The 17,020-nt window shown below is 43.0% G+C and overlaps 1 long non-coding RNA gene across 1 annotated transcript in view; it reads right to left on the bottom strand.

The window, feature by feature from the left end:
* LOC140718729 (uncharacterized) overlaps positions 1-16,613 on the bottom strand; it is a 110,305-nt gene extending 93,692 nt beyond the window's left edge. The window contains exon 1 of the long non-coding RNA XR_012096767.1: positions 16,474-16,613. This is a non-coding gene — a long non-coding RNA (uncharacterized lncRNA). The remainder of the gene's footprint in view (positions 1-16,473) is intronic.
* Between the last annotated feature and the right edge of the window lie 407 nt (positions 16,614-17,020).

Below are 17,020 nucleotides of genomic sequence, written 5' to 3'. Positions count from 1 at the left end.
AGTTGATTGTGGACCAGGAAGGGTACGATGAAGGAACACATACCAATCCTCATAGAGAGATCAGAAGTGGAGAGAGTGAGCAGTTTCAAGTTCCTGTGTGTCAAGATCTCTGAGGACCTAACCTGGTCCCAACATATCGATGTAGTTATAAAGAAGGCAAGACAGCGACTGCGCTTTATTAGGAGTTTGAAGAGATTTGGTATGTCAACAAATACACTCAGAAACTTCTATAGATGTACTGTGGAGAGCATTCTGACAGGCTGCATCACTGTTTGGTGTGTTGGGGGGGGGGGGGGGGGGGGCTACTGCACAGGACCGAAAGAAGCTGCAGAGGGTTGTCAATTTAGTCGGCTCCATCTTGGGTACTAGCCTACAAAGTACCCAGGACATCTTCAAGGAGAGGTGTCTCAGAAAGGCAGCGTCCATTATCCAGCACCCAGGGCATGCCCTTTTCTCACTGTTACCATCAGGTAGGAGATAAAGAAGCCTGAAGGCACACACTCAGCAATTCAGGAACAGCTTCTTACCCTCTGCCATCTGATTCCTAAATGGACATTGAATCCCTGAACATGACCTCACTTTTTAAATATATATTATTTCTGTTTTTGCACCATTTCTAATCTATCCAATATACACATGCTGCAATTGATTGATTGATTTTCTTTGTCTTCTATATGATGTATTGCATTGAGCTGCTGCTGCTAAGTTCACAAATTTCACGACACATGCCGGTGATAATAAACCTGATTCTGATTCTGAATACCAACAAGACCAACATCTCCATCCAAGCACAAGCCAATCAGTTACTTCCCCCGATAGCAATCGCTTATATTTTGCTTTAAACTGCAGTGCAAAGGCACTTATTGCTAACATGGTTTAGGGATACTATAGCATATTGGATAAGCTGACTACTGATCCTGAGAATTTAGTTAGGTACTGGGGAATTTAAATTAAAATAATAAATACATTTGAATTTGTTCAAGTTGGGCACTACAGAGGAACGGAAGATCTAATTTTCTTCCAAAAAGGATTTAAAAACTGCAGACCCAGCAGTTTTGGGGAAGTTTTCAAGGGACAAAATGCAAGTGCAGTTGGAAAGGCAGGAACAGATTAGAAGAAGTCGGCATGGTTTTGTGCAGGGGAGATCGTGTCTCACAAACTTGACTGAATGTTTTAAGGTGGCATCTAAGAAAGTTGATGAAGGCATTGTGTTAGATGTGGTTTGCATGGACTTTAAGGTATAAGACATTTTGACTGTCCTAAAGGTTAAGTGCATACAATCCAATGTGTTGGCAAACTGGATCCAAAATTAGCTTGGAGGTGGGAGGCAGCTAATGTGCCAGAGGATTTTGATGAAGGGACGCAACCTGAAATGCCGACTGCCCATTTCCCTCCCTAGATACCGTCTGACCTGCTAAGTTCCTCCAGTGTTTTGTGAGTGAAGAGGGCATTTGGTATGCTTGTCTTCATATGCTGAAGCACTAAGTAGAAGAATTGTGATCTTGTTGTGGTTGTACAAAGCATTGGATAGACTACACTTAGAATATGGTGTATAGTGCAGAAAAGATTCCCTGGGATGCTGCCTGAAACGGAGGGCTGTAGATACAGACGGAGAGACGGACAGGCACTGGAATATAGGGGGCTGGATGGTGACCAAATATAATACAAGGGGCCGAGGTGCAATCTCCAGAAAGCCATTTCATGTGCAAAGTGACAATTCCAGACCAAGCTTGGAGCATGACAACGGTGGCAGGGTTTGATTGCTATCACAACCTACAAAGTGAAATCAAGCCACTTAGGTGACAAAAGGGTTTAATTCCCAGAACAGCTCAATGCATTTTATGCTCACTTTGACTGTCAAAACATGGAGGCACCTTCATAAACTTCCACAGCCACCAATGACCCTGTGATTTCAGTCTCTGAGGCCGACATGAGAGCATCCTTTGTGAGGGTGAACCCACGGAAAGCATACTGCCTAGAAGGCGGAGTACTAAAGACCTATGCTGATCAACTGGCTGGAGCATTTACGATATCATTAACCTTTCGCTTTGGCAGTCTGAGGTACCCACATGCTTCAAACGAGCTGCAATTATACTGGTGCGTAAGAGGAATGTGGTAACCTGCCTCAATGATTATCGTCCAGTAGTAATTACATCCACTATGATGAAGTATTTTGAGAGGGTGGTGACGAAACATATCAACTCTCGACCTAAGAAGCAGTTTGGATCCACTCCAATTTGCCTACCATCACAATATGTCAACAGCAGATGCTATTTCATTGGCTTTTCAATCAACCCTGGAATACATGGACAGTAAAGAAGCATACATCAGGATGTTCTTTATTGACTACAGCTTGGCATTCAATACTATCATCTCCTCAAAAATAATCAGTTAAGCTTCAAGGCCTTAACCTCAATACTTCCTTGTGCAATTGGATCTTCGATTTCCTCACTTGCAGACCCCAGTCAGTTTGGATTGGCAACAATATCTCCTCCACAATCTACATCAGCACAGGTGCACCACAAGACTGTGTGGTTAGCCGCCTGCTCTACTCATTTTATACACATAACTGTGAGGCTAAGCACGGCACCAGTGCCACATTCAAGTTTGTTGATGACACCACTGTCATTGGCCAAATCAAAGGTAGTGATGAATCAGCATATTGGACCGAGATTGAAATCTGTCTGAAACTTTGACGAACTTCTTTAGCTGTGTGGTGGAGCATATTGACTGGTTGCATCACAGCCTGGTATGGAAACACCAATGCCCTTGTACAGAAAGGCTTACATAAAGTAGTGGATACAGCCCAGTCTATCGTAAGTAAAGCCTTCCACACCATTGACTACATTTATATAGGGCACTGTTGCAGGAAAGCAGCATCCATCATCAAGGACCCCCACCATCCAGGACATGCTCTCTTCTCACTGCTGCCATCAGGAAGAAGCTGCAGGAGCCTCAGGATCCACACCACCAGCTTCAGGAACAGTTATTATTCCTCAACCATCAGGCTCTGAACTGTAAGGTATAACTGCACCACTGACTGTTCCCGATGTTTATTGGCTATTGATTTATTTATTCTTTTTGTATTTGCTTACTCTATTGTCATTTGCTCATCAATTGTTTGTTCATCCTGTTGGGGGCAGTCTTTCATTGATACCATTGTGTTTTTTGTTTTTATTGTGAATGCTCACAAGAAAGTGAATCCCAGAATTGTGTACAGTGACTTATATGAACTTTGATTTAAAATTTACTTTGAACTTTGAACATTATCGACGTTTATTAGGACAGGTAATCAGAATATTTTCCTAGGATAGGGAAATCTAAGGTCAGTGGGCCCAGGTTTAACATGAGAAGGGAGAATTCTAAAGGAGATCTGAGTGCTAAGATTTTCTACACAAAGGGTGGTGGTTATCTGGAAAAGCTGCCAGAGGAGAAGGTGGCAGCAGACACAATTACAGCATTTAAAAGGCATTTGGATAGGAAGGGAGTAGAGGAATACGGGCCTAATGCAGACAAGTAGGATTGGAGTAGACAGGCATTACAGTTTGTATAGTCAAGGTGGGCCAAACGTTTCTTAGCTGTATGATCCTCTTTCTGCCAACATCAAATTTTTAAATTTGAACCTGGCAGTTCATATTGAATCCAAATGAGATTCAACACAACCACAAGAGACTAGGTATGCTGGAATTTGAAGCACAGAAAATAAACTACTGGAGGAACTCAGCGGGTCAGTCAACATCTGTAGAGGGAAATGGACATTTAACATTCTGGGTCTGAGTGAGGGGTTCTTGACCCAAAACATTAACTACCCACCTCCCTCCACATATTCTGCCTGACACACTGAGTTCCTCCAGCAGTTTGTTTTTTTTGCTCCCATAATTAAGATTGGAGCATGCACTTTAGTTCATTTCCTGAAGCCTCACCTATGCCCTTTCACACAGTCCATAAAATGTCAGTGAAGTGTCAAGTCTTAAAAAAAACTGCAATAATAGATCTTGAAGCTGTTAATATACCATGCACTTCTAAATTCCCATTAATTTGATCTGAGTGCTTGTCAACAGTCACCTACTTTCTCTGACTCATACTCCAAGGCAATGCACTATGAAAATTTGTGTCCTTATTTACAGTCCCTTCATTAGCTTACCTCTCCATGTTGAAGCAATTTCCATTAATCCTTCAACAATCCTCCATTTCTGGGTTCCTGCATGTTCCCTCTTTTATTTAAGTCACGTCTTTAGTTTTGAAATATCTATCCTAAATCTCCACTTCGCTGCTTTACCCTCCTCTGTTATAATGCTCCTTATATTACTGAGACTTGGTTTGGGTGTGCAATAAATAAACCTGAGGAGGAATAAATCTTCACAGCACCATCCACCCCACCCCCAAGGCAGCTAACCACTCTACTTTCCACCATTAGGTCTGTCTTTACAATCCCATTGTGTTGACTGACTCTAATATTGACCATTTATTTATTCATTGAGATACAGAGCTGAATAGGCCCTTTCAACCCTTCAAGACATGCCACCCAGCAGCTCCTCGATCTAATCCTAACCTAATCACAGGACACATAACCTTATTGTGGGGTTTGGAGGCTTATGTTTTTCAGTGACCCGGAGAACTATGTTGGCTGGAGTCAGGGCTTAATGCTTTCGCTCTTGGTAGGGTCCACCCATTGTCATGGCTATCCCTCGAGGTCAAGGATGATGGTCTTTGTTCTGTTGATCTATTTATGGGTTGTCAAGTGGCTTATGAGTCCAATCTTGGCTTTGAAAGTTCTTCCGCTTTCAGCACAGGTAGTTCCAGATGGCAGATTGGGCTTTGATTGTTGCTGCCTCTCTTTCCATTTTCTTCTCTTTTCTTTTAATTCTGCACATCTGTTGGCTTCGAAAGTTGCTGTTCCTTCTCGGATGATAGTTTGCCAGAGTTTCCTGTCCTTGGCATTGGTTTCCCAATTGTAGATGTCGATGTTACATTTCTTCATGTTGACTTTTAAGACGTCTTTGAATCTCTTCTGTTGCCCACCTCTTTTATGTTTGCCTTCTTTAAGCTGGGAGTAGATTTGTTTCGGCAGACGTTCGTCTTTCATCTGAACAAAATGACTGCTCCATCTTAGTTGATTCTTGATGACGTAGGCTTCAATGCTTGTTGTTTTTTGCTTCATTTAGCACGCTGACATTGGTTCTTCTATCTTCTCAGCTGATATTTAAGATGTTTCGAAGACAGCATTGATGGAACTTTTCAAGTGCCTTCAGATGTCATCAGTATGTTGTCCAGATTACTGATGCATGCAGGAGCGTTGGGATTACCGCTGCCTTGTACACTAACATTTTGGTGTCTGTTCGGATGTCATGATCATGAAAGACTCTTGTTCAGAGACGTCCAAAAGCTGTTCCAGCGCATTTAAGACGATGTTGGATCTCATCATTAAGGTTGACATTGGAGGAGAGGTGACTTCCAAGATACAGAAAGTGGTCCATGTTTTCCAGGGTTATTTCGCCAAGTTGAATTGATGGTTCAATCCGATTTGTCTCGTTTGGTGACGTTTGGTAGATAATCTGAGTCTTCTTGGAATTGACGGTAAGTCCAAGTTTCATGTATGTACAGTTGAAGGCAGTCAGAATCTGTTGTAGGTGGTTTTCTGAAAGAGCTGCAACACTGTTGTCATCTGCATATTGGAACTCATTGAGGGAACTCGTGGATGTCTTGTTTTTTGACTTGAGACAGACAAGATTGAAAAGTCTGCCATCTGTTCTGTAGACAATTTCGATTCCTGGGGGTAGGTCATCCTTGATAATGTGGATGATTGTCACAATGAAGATGGTGAACAAAGTTGGGGCAATCACGCATCCCTGTTTTACTCCTGATCTAATTTGAAAAGGCTCACAGTTACTATTGCTGACCATGACTGTGGCAAGCATGCCATCGTGGAGGAGTCTCAGGATTCGAATGTACTTTTCAGGGCATCCATAGGTAGATAGGACATCCCATAGGAGTTCCCTTGATACCGAGTCAAAGGCTTTGGTGAGGTCGATGAATGCCATGTACAAAGGTTGAAGTTGTTCATGACATTTTTCTTGTAGTCATTGCATTGTGTAGATCATGTTGAATGCTCCACGTGATGGTCTAAAACTGGCTTGTGTCTCTGGAAGGATCTTCTCGGCTAAAGGCCTGAGCCGGTTGTTCATGATGCGGGTGAGGATCTTTCCTGCTGTTGCTAACAGGGAAATTCCATGATAATTTCTGCATTCGGATCGATCGCCTTTCCTTTTGTAGATGGTAACGATTGCTGAGTCTCTAAAGTCTGCTGGCACGTCTTCATTTATCCAGATCTTGATGAGAAGTTGATGCAGTTAATAATGAAGCAGGTTACCTCCAATTTTGTAGTCCTCGGCTGGTATTCCATCAAGTCCAGCAGCCTTGTTGTTTTTCAAGGTTTTGATGGCTTCCTTGACTTCTTCAAGTGTTGGTATTTTGCTTAGGGAGTCGTCAACGGGCTGTTTTGGAATGTTGTTAATCACATTCCTATCAAATGAGACGGTCTGATTTAGAAGATCTTCAAAGTGCTCCCTCCATCTAGAATTGATGTCAGCATTGCTCTTCAGGATGGTTGAACCATCGTTGCTTTTGAATGGGGCTTGACCGTGAGTGGATGGGCCAAAAATAGCTTTAGTTGCGTTGAAAAAGCCTCGAGTGTTGTTGGCATCTGCTAGTTGTTGGATTTCCTGAGCTTTCTTCCTCCACCATTGGTTTTTCAGGTTTTGGGTGCTCTTCTGGACTGCAGCCTTGCATTCCTGAAAGCATTTCCTTTTGGTAGCTGATTGTTGGTCATTTTGTAAGGTAATGAAAGTTTTTCTCTTTTTGTCAATGAGCTGTTGGAGTAGTTTGTCGTCATCATCGAACCAATCCTGATGTTTTTTCGTCTTGAACCCAACTGTTTCTTTGCAGGAGGTGATGATAGCATTCTTCAATTGACTCCAGTGTTCTACAGATGATGGGATTTGTTGAGGCAGTTGTTCTTGAAGATTTTGTTGGAACTTCTGTACATGGTTGATGTCTTGAGAGATGTCAACATTAAATTTAATAGTGTTCTGATTTTAGTGTTTCCTTTTGGGTCAAATCTTCATTCTCATGATGGACGAGATGAGTCGATGGTCTGTCCAGCACTCGTTGGCACCAGTAACAGCTCTTATTATCAGTACATCTTGTTGGTCCCGAGATCGTATGATGATGTAGTCGATGAGGTGCCAGTGTTCGGAGCATGGATGCTGCCAGGAGACTTTGTGCCTGTTTTTCTGGTGAAATAGGGTGTTTGCAATCACCAGGTTGTGTTCAGCACATTTGGTGAGGAGGAGTGTTCCACTGGCGTTGACCTTGCCAACTCCTTCCTTGCTTATTATTCCAGTCCAGAGCCTGTGATCTTTCCCGACTCTGGCATTGAAGTCTCCCAAGAGAATGATCTTGTCGTTGTTGGGAACAGAGGAAAGGATGTGGTCAAGTTAGGCGTAGAAGTTCATCTTTACTTCATCTTCAGCGTCCAGAGTTGGAGCATAGGTGGTTGTTCAGGATCAAGTCCTTCCCAGTAAAAGGCGTATTGATCTTGCTCTTCCTTTAGTTGCCCTTCTCCAGCTCTGTGGGTCTCATTCAGACCAACAATGTCAAAGTTGAATTTTTGGAGTTCCCAGGCAACAAAGGCAATTTTCCTCCCTGGTCAGTCTGAGTTTGGGTTATCTATCAGAGTTCGTATATTCCAGGTTCCAAATGTCATAGTTCCACTTCTTGGTGTTTTTCGACCACATGATGGTCAAAGATGTGATAACAGCACATTTGGAAAGAGGTGAAATCATCAGACAAAGTCAGCATGGATTTGTGAAAGGAAAATCATGTCTGACAAATCTTATAGAATTTTTTGAAGATGTAACTAGTAGAGTGGATAGGGGACAGCCAGTGGATGTGGTATATTTAGATTTTCAAAAGGCTTTTGACAAGGTCCCACACAGGAGTGTGCAAACTTAAAGCACACGGTATTGGGCGTGTGGTATTGATGTGGATAGAGAATTGGTTGGCAGACAGGAAGCAAAGAGTGGGAGTAAACGGGAACTTTTCGGAATGGCAGGCAGTGATTAGTGGGGTACCGCAAGGCTCAGTGCTGGGACCCCAGTTGTTTACAATATATATTAATGATTTAGACGAGGGAATTAAATGCAGCATCTCCAAGTTAGCGGATGACACGAAGCTGGGCGGCGGTGTTAGCTGTGAGGAGGATGCTAAGAGGATGCAGGGTGACTTGGATAGGTTAGGTGAGTGGGCAAATTCATGGCAGATGCAATTTAATGTGGATAAATGTGAGGTTATCAACTTTGGTTGCAAGAACAGGAAAACAGATTATTATCTGAACGGTGGCCAATTAGGAAAAGGGGAGATGTAACGAGACCTGGTTGTCATTGTACACCAGTCATTGAAGGTGGGCATGCAGGTACAGCAGGCGGTGAAAAAGACAAATGGTATGTTGGCATTCATAGCAAAAGGCTTTGAGTACAGGAGCAGGGAGGTTCTACTGCAGTTGTACAAGGCCTTGGTGAGACCGCACCTAGAGTATTGTGTGCAGTTTTGGTCCCCTAATCTGAGGAAAGACATTCTTGCCATAGAGGGAGTACAGAGAAGGTTCACCAGATTGATTCCTGGGATGGCAGGACTTTCATATGAAGAAAGACTGGATCAACTCAGCTTATACTCACTGGAATTTAGAAGATTGAGGGGGGATCTTATTGAAACGTATAAAATTCTAAAGGGATTGGACAGGCTAGATGCAGGAGGACTGTTTCCGATGTTGGGGAAGTCCAGAACAAGGGGTCACAGTTTAAGGATAAAGGGGAAGCCTTTTAGGACCGAGATGAGGAAAAACTTCTTCACACAGACAGTGGTGAATCCGTGGAATTCTCTGCCACAGGAAACAGTTGAGGCCGGTTCATTGGCTATATTTAAGAGGAAGTTAGATATGGCCCTTGTGGCTAAAGGGATCAGGGGGTATGGAGATAAAGCAGGTACAGGGTACTGAATTGGATGATCAGCCATGATCATACTGAATGGCGGTGCAGGCTCGAAGGGCCGAATGGCCTACTCCTGCACCTATTTTCTATGTTTCTATGGTGATCCCTCTGGATGCGGCTTTCCAGACAGGATGGGGTAAAGCAGACTATTTTTAGGGCACCTTGTCTAGCCCCTTCCCAGTTCAGGGTGAGCAGAGTGGATCCTAAATAGGGCTGCTCAGATGTGAATACTGCTGCCGAACAATTTCCCTGCTTCTGTCCAAAAGCTGAGCGATTGAATCAAGTATTCACCGCTTTTGTGCCGGTTCTTGACTAGGAACTTCCAGCTATCACAGTGCCAGCTCCCGTCGCCCTCCCCCGATCGCCGAAAGACTTGAAGAATTGGCCCACAGAGCGAAGGCACCTGTGCGTGTATTTGTTTAACGTGTACTTGATGTTGCACTCCAAAAAGCACACGATACTTCACAAATCAACCAACTGATTCCAATGGTATGGAAACCATGACAATTGGAGCTGATGGATTTGGTGCAGCCTTCATAGCTGTTGAGTTTGGAGTAACTTCATCCGCCTGTTCCACTATTGAGGTTTTGGTTGGATTGTTCTTTGTCAGGGACCTCACCCTCGACCTTACCGCCATGGTGACCCTACCAGGAGCATAGCTCCAGACGGCATCACTCTTGGGATCTCGACCACACAAGATTCTCCACCACGACAATGTGACAATCCACGGAGATAGTCCACCCATACCGAACAGGTCAAAGGGTAGAGGCCAGACTAAGAGTGGTTCACTGGTCCTCCAGGTTCAGGGGTTCAGCTCTAGACTAACAACCCTGACTGGTGAAACAAAATTGTTAAGGAAACAGCAACGAAGAATCCTTCTACATCTGAGTGTGATGGTATTCATGAATCTCCACCTGGGACTTGCATGACTGACAGTAGTGAAAACTGAGTAGTGAAAGCCTCTGATATGATGATGGAAGCCCTGAACACCGCCGGAGATGGAGGACCTTCATTGCTGCCCTAACCGCCAGCAGAATAACAGGCAGTAAGTAAGTAATCACAGGACAATTTACAATGACCAATTAACGTAGCAACCGGTAAGTCTTTGGACTGTGGGAGGAAACCAGAGAACCCGGAGGAAACCCACGCGTCATGGGGAGAACATACAACCTCCTTACACGCAGCGGCGGGAATTGAACCCAGTTCGCCTGTACTGCAAAGTGTTGTCCTAACCACTACGCCACTGTGACGCCCCATTGCATATGTAAACACAAGAGGTTCTGCAGATGCTGAAAATCCAGAGTAACGCACACATGATGCTGAGGAACTCAGCAGGAATAAACAGTCGTCATTTCAGACCAAGCCACTTCATATTGATTAGTCTGAGCCTTTAAGCCCTATGAGCCATCAGCAATCCACCACACCACCAGAATCTGTCTTAGCTTATCCCTCAGACCACCATTCTATCAAGCCTGGAGGCTCGACCCTGCTTACAGAAGTGTGGAAGAGCATACTGAAAATGAGGTGTCAACCTAGTGAAGTTGCAGTTCAGGTCAGCAAGAGATTAAAGCAACCACCACTGAATGGAAAAGATGTCAGATTCAGGTTCACTATCACTGGCACGTGTCTTTGTGAGGCATTGCTCCTTGAAAGGAGGGAGAAAGATGGCCCTTAGTATAATTGACCAGCACAGATACACAAAGTTAAAGCAAGTTGGCTGATACTTAAGTGTTTATACTAAGTGCACATGGCTTCAAAGGACCGAGTCAGAAGATGAGGACTTGTTGTGCCAAGTTCACACTTATATTTGAGACACTCCTCCAACAATTGGTGAAAAGTCACACCGCTGCCTCTAGGTTTCCCGAGTTAACAGCATCAACTGAAATCCATTGCTAACATGGAATACCACAAACCACTTGGCCCGGGGAAGCTTTCTCATTGTTATTTTGAGAGTATTTGACACAGTTATGGGAGTCAGTTTATTTAATTCTGGTTATCCATAGGCAGTCTTCAGGAGACTTCAGATCTTTGGACATGCCATTTAGGGGAGAAGTAGGGGACTGATGATAGTTGCTGGAAGTTGCAGGTCTTACCACCCATCACTGTAAGAGACTGTCAGTCACCTGCTGGCCCTCTACTTCTGTCTGCCTGGAAAATCCATACTTTTTTAGGAGAACTGGCTTGGTCCTTAATGTACACATCCTCTAGGATCTGACCATACTTGAGCTCGTGAGCAGCAGAAACTGGCTGAAATTGCTTAATAAGCTGTCGTGTTTCCATATTTACAGCCACTTCCTCTGTTCTGATCCTGCATATGCACGACATTAGGCCAATTAGTCTCACCATGTGCAACAATTCACTGAAGAAAAAAACCTTGTTTCCTCAGATGCTGAGATAAAAATGTTCTCTCTGTTCTTCTTATCAGGTTAGCCATACAGGATTATATAAAAAAGAACTTCGCAAGTTTGAATAGCAGCATTAGGTTTCTATTCCACTCTGTGATGGCTAGAAAAACTACTTAGTATTTTCTGAGGGTTTGGCACAATGTTCTACTCCTTCATTCTGAGTTTAAACCGTTCTGGAGCTCCAGCTTTCCATAAGACACAGTAACATAGCCTCCCACCTCACTTTCTGCACAGTTATTGTCAATATCAGTAAAAATAACATAGGTAGATAAAGAGGTTGAAAAGCAGGATCTCAAAGACAGTAACCTAACCTAATGGGGAGCAAGAATTGGAGGAGCAAATTTGTAAGGAGATAGCAGATATTTGTAGTGAGCACAGGGTTGTGATTGTGGGAGATTTTAATTTTCCACACATAGACTGGGAAGCCCATACTGTAAAAGGGATGGATGGTTTGGAGTTTGTAAAATATGTGTAGGATAGTTTTTTGCAGCAATACATAGAGGTACCAACTAGAGAATGGGCAGTGTTGGATCTTCTGTTAGGGAATGAAATAGGTCAGGTGACGGAGGTATGTGTTGGGGAGCACTTTGGGTCCAGTGATCACAATACCATTAGTTTCAATATAATTATGGAGAAGGATAGGACTGGACCCAGGGTTGAGATTTTTGAATGGAGAAAGGCTAACTTTGAGGAGAGGCAAAATAATTTAGGAGTGGATTGGGACAATTTGTTTTATGGGAAGGATGTAATAGAGAAATGGCGGTCATTTAAGGGTGAAATTTTGAGGGTACAGAATCTTTATGTTCCTGTTAGGTTGAAAGGAAAGGTTAAAAATTTGAGAGAGCCATGGTTTTCAAGGGATATTAGAAACTTGGTTAGAAAAAGAGAGAGATCTACAATAAATATAGGCAGCATGGAGTAAATGAGGTGCTCGAGGAATATAAAGAATGCAAGAAGAATCTTAAGAAAGAAATAAGAAAAGCTAAAAGAAGATACAAGGTTGCTTTGGCAAGTAAGGTGAAAATAAATCTGAAGGGTTTCTACAGTTATATTAATAGCAAAAGGATAGTGAGGGATAAAATCGGTCCCTTAGAGAATCAGAGTGGACAGCTATGTGTGGAGCCGAAAGAGATGGGGGAGATTTTGAACAATTTCTTTTCTTCGGTATTCACTAAGGAGAAGGATATTGAATTGTGTAAGGTAAGGGAAACAAGTAAGGAAGTTATGGAAACTATGACAATTAAAGAGGAGGAAGTACTGGCGCTTTTAAGGAATATAAAAGTGGATAAATCTCCGGGTCCTGACAGGATATTCCCTAGGACCTTGAGGGAGGTTAATGTAGAAATAGCAGGGGCTCTGACAGAAATATTTCAAATGTCATTAGAAACGGGGATGGTGCCAGAGGATTGGCGTATTGCTCATGTTGTTCCATTGTTTAAAAAGGGTTCTAAGAGTAAACCTAGCAATTATAGGCCTGTCAGTTTGACGTCAGTGGTGGGTAAATTAATGGAAAGTATTCTTGGAGATGGTATATATAATTATCTGGATAGACGGGGTCTGATTAGGAACAGTCAACATGGAAAGTCATGTTTGACAAATCTTATTGAATTTTTTGAAGAAGTTACGAGGAAAGTTGATGAGGGTAAAGCAGTGGATGTTGTCTATATGGACCTCAGTAAGGCCTTTGACAAGGTTCTGCATGGAAGGTTAGTTAGGAAGGTTCAATCGTTAGGTATAAATATTGAGGTATTAAAATGGATTCAGCAGTAGATGGATGGGAGATGGTTTCCGCGTGGGTTTCCTCCAGGTAGTCCAGTTTCCTCTCACAGTCCAAAGACGTACCAGTTAGTAGGTTAACTGGTCATTGAAAATTGTCTCATGATTTGGCGAGAATTAAATCGGGAATCGCTGGCCGGTGCGGCTCAAAGGGCTGGGAAGACCTATTCCACACTGTAGCTCAATAAGTCTATAAATAAATGTACAATCATTGGAGAGAGTCCAGAGGAGGTTCACAAGGATGATTCCGGGAATGAAGAGGTTAACATACGAGGGGTGATTGATAAGTTCGTGGCCTAACTTATCCATCAAGGAGATTAGTTATTAACTTCAAACTTTCTGCATAATCACTGAAAGAGTTGACCGGCAGGTGCATGTAATGAGAGCTGTACAACTCATCTCCTTCTACCTTGGGCCACAAACTTATCAATCACCCATCTGTGGACACTTTCTGGAGGTCCAAGATCCGTATGCTCCACGACCACTGGACTAAGTGTGTAAATGTAGGAGGGGACTAGGTTGAAAAATAAATGTGCTAGGTTTTCTAAAATTGACTCCTTCTACCTTAGGCCATGAAATTATCAATCACCCCTCGTAGGAGGACCGTTTGAGCATGTACACACTGGAATTTAGAAGAATGGGTGGGGATCTCATTGAGACCTACCGAATGTGGAAAGGACTAGATAAGGTGGATGTGGAGAGGATGTTCCCTCTGGTGGTGGGATCCAGAACTAGAGGGCACAGCCTCAAAATTGAGGGGTGACCTAAAATAAGTGCTCAATCAATTCACATCCCAATTTACAAAGCCATTCAACTGAGACCTGCTAGTGTGAATCATTCCAATTGGGGGTTGCTACAACAGCTGTACCAGAACCAGAGATAGGGTATAATATAAGATGGTGCCACGGGCCTTCTGGGGGCTGATATGTTCAAGTAATGTGTCTGATTCCATCTCCAGTGGCTGCCATAGCAGACAAAATTTGCAAACAAAACTTCTATCCTTCTAGACACTAACCCATCCTTCATTCATCTACAAACGTTTGTAAGTTGTTCCAGAGACTTTGAGTTAAATGGATGAACTTGCTTCCTTCCTTTATCTCTCTAATTCAGGTCCTTCTCCCATGCATATATCAAACATTGCAGAGACCTCTGTTCAACCATTCACATTCATGCTATTCTCATTCACGTGACCTAGTGGGTTTATAAGTTTCAAAGTTCAAAGTAAATTTATTATCAAGGTACATATATGTCAGCATATACAACCCAGAGATTCATTTTCTTGTGGGCATACTTAACACATCTATAGAAAAATAACTATAACAGGATCATTGCAAGATCAGCTAGAGTGCAACAGACAACAAACTGTGCAAACGCAGATATTAAGAAATAGCAATTAAGTATCAAGAGCATGAGATGAAGAGTCCTTGAAAGTGAGTTCATTGGTTGGGGAAACATTTCAATGATGGGGCAAGTGAAGTTGAGTGTAGTTATCCCCTTTTGTTCAAGAGCTTGATGGTTGAGGGTAGTAACTGTTCCTGAACCTGGTGGGGCAAGTCCTGAGGCTCCTGTACCTTCTACCTGATTGCAGCAGTGAGAAGAGAGCATGGCCTGGGGATCCCTGAAGATGGATGCTATGACAATGTTTCATGTAGATGTGATCAGTAGCCAACACACACTAAATGCTGGAGGAACTTAAAGAAAAATGAAGTATTACAAATCCTGTGGTTGCATGAAAATGCATAGCAAGAAGTGGAGTTGATGGTTAGATGGAAGAGTGGACTAGGGAGTTGCAAAGGGTGTGAGCCCTTCAGGGCAAGGAGTTTGTACATTCTGTGACTACGTGGGTTTCCTCCTGGTGCTCTGGTCTCCTCCCACATTCCAAATCTGTACAGGTTAGGACCTGTTAGTCTCTAAATATCGAAATTCTTCCTTGCTCTGTACAGGGTTGGTGTGAAAGCAGATGTACAAGAAGTACATGAGATGTGGGTAAAGGACTCTGTCAACAATAATAGAGTAGAAACTATGGGTCAGGGTGAAAGAAAATACCTCAGAGACACTTGAGTGGAAAAACTTTTATTTGAAGCAGGTACAGTGGGACAGAGGAATGAAGACCCAGCTGAGGCAGGTTAAATTGAAATAGAGTCAAGATGGCTATGAGAGTTGTAGAGATGTATTGGATGTTTGTCACTAACTTATCTCCTGAGATGGAGATAGAAAGATCCAGAAAACCAAGAGTATGCTCCAAGGCTGAAGCATTTGTATTCACGTTCAGTCAGAAGTGTCACAGAAACCAGTCTTCAGCCCGTTCAGTGTATCCACACATGATAGGAAGAAATAGCTAAAATCTTTGGCTAAGACAACATTGCAGCTATGGTACTGAAGATTTGTGTTCAGGCTTGCCATGATCCAGAACAAAGCAGCCTACTTTATTAACAACCCATTTGCACAACAATGATGCTGTGTGTATCAACAATAATAAAATGTACTGCTGTTACTCACCTAGGCTTTTCTGATGGCACCTTCCCGACTTGTCAAGGACAACACACCCAAGAGAACACCAATCCCTCCCAGTCACACATCATTCTGACTTGGAAATGCATTTCCAGTACTCCATTGTGTTGCTGAATCCAAATCCGAGAATTCCCTACATAGCAGAACTTGGCAGACCTCCTGGTGAAGAATCATTTTCACCAAGAGGTCTACCAAGGTTCAAGAGAGGCTCACCACCATCTTCAGCAACGCAGAATACCATCTTCTCCAGAGCATTTTTGGTGGGAAAATTGAATATTGAAGCATATATTCCAAAAAAAGTGAAAAAACAGAAGATAATATTTTCTTATCCGATCAAAAAAAATGTCAGTGGGTCAGGCAGAAGAAATAATTAACATTTCAGACAGTCATTGAAAATGCTAAAGATTTTCAGCAACTTCTGCACTCATTACAGCTTTTTGCTTTTTTAATCTTTGCTTCATTTTAGTGTAAATTCTGCTTGATTATGTCCAATACTGATCACTGTTTTATTGCTTTGCAGGTAAAACTCGTTTCTTTGATTTCAAAGCATGCAGAATTCTAAATTGCAATTATAATCAACTTGATGTTTATATTTATTATTAAATGGACCCAGATTTAATCTTTACCATTACATTCTGGAATCTGACAGTTAAACTGCTGGAGAGTTGGTGAGGACTGTGTTGCAGTTGGCCTCAGGGTGCAAACATGTATTTTCCAAGTATGACTGAACACACCTTCTGAATTCTGGTATAGTCACTCATCTGCATGGACACAGGCTGGAATTTTGGGGTCCAGATGTGTAATTAAACTCCCCCTTCTTGATTTCTTTATCTCCCACTCCCCTTCTCCTCATCAAACCCCTCCATGCTCTCCTATTCTGCTCCCCACCTTTCCCTCACTCCCCCTCCATTCCCATGTCTACACCACTTCTTATCTCAATTTCTTATTCTTCACAGCCTTCTGTACCTCTTCGCTTTCTATTGCTCACCCCTATTAGCACTCTTTCCCAACCGGCTCCTGCTCCACTTTTCCTTCCCCCCTTCTTTTCGTCCCCATCTCTACCACTCTCCATCCTCTTCACCACCCCCATCTCCCACTCTCCCTCCCCTTCGCCACCCCCCTCTACCACTCTCTCTCCCCCTCGCCGTCCCCATCTCCCACTCTCTCTCCCCCTCTACCACTCTCTTTCCCCTCACTGTCCCCCTCTACTACTCTCTCCCCCACTATCCCCGTCTCGTCACTCCTGATCCTCACTCTTCCCCCATCGCCTTCTTTCCCCAA

This window comes from Hemitrygon akajei, chromosome 30 (genome assembly GCF_048418815.1).
Source record: "Hemitrygon akajei chromosome 30, sHemAka1.3, whole genome shotgun sequence".
Lineage (NCBI taxonomy): Eukaryota > Metazoa > Chordata > Chondrichthyes > Myliobatiformes > Dasyatidae > Hemitrygon > Hemitrygon akajei.
The sequence above is the reverse complement of the archived record's forward strand: the minus strand, read 5'-3'. Positions and strand labels throughout refer to the sequence as shown.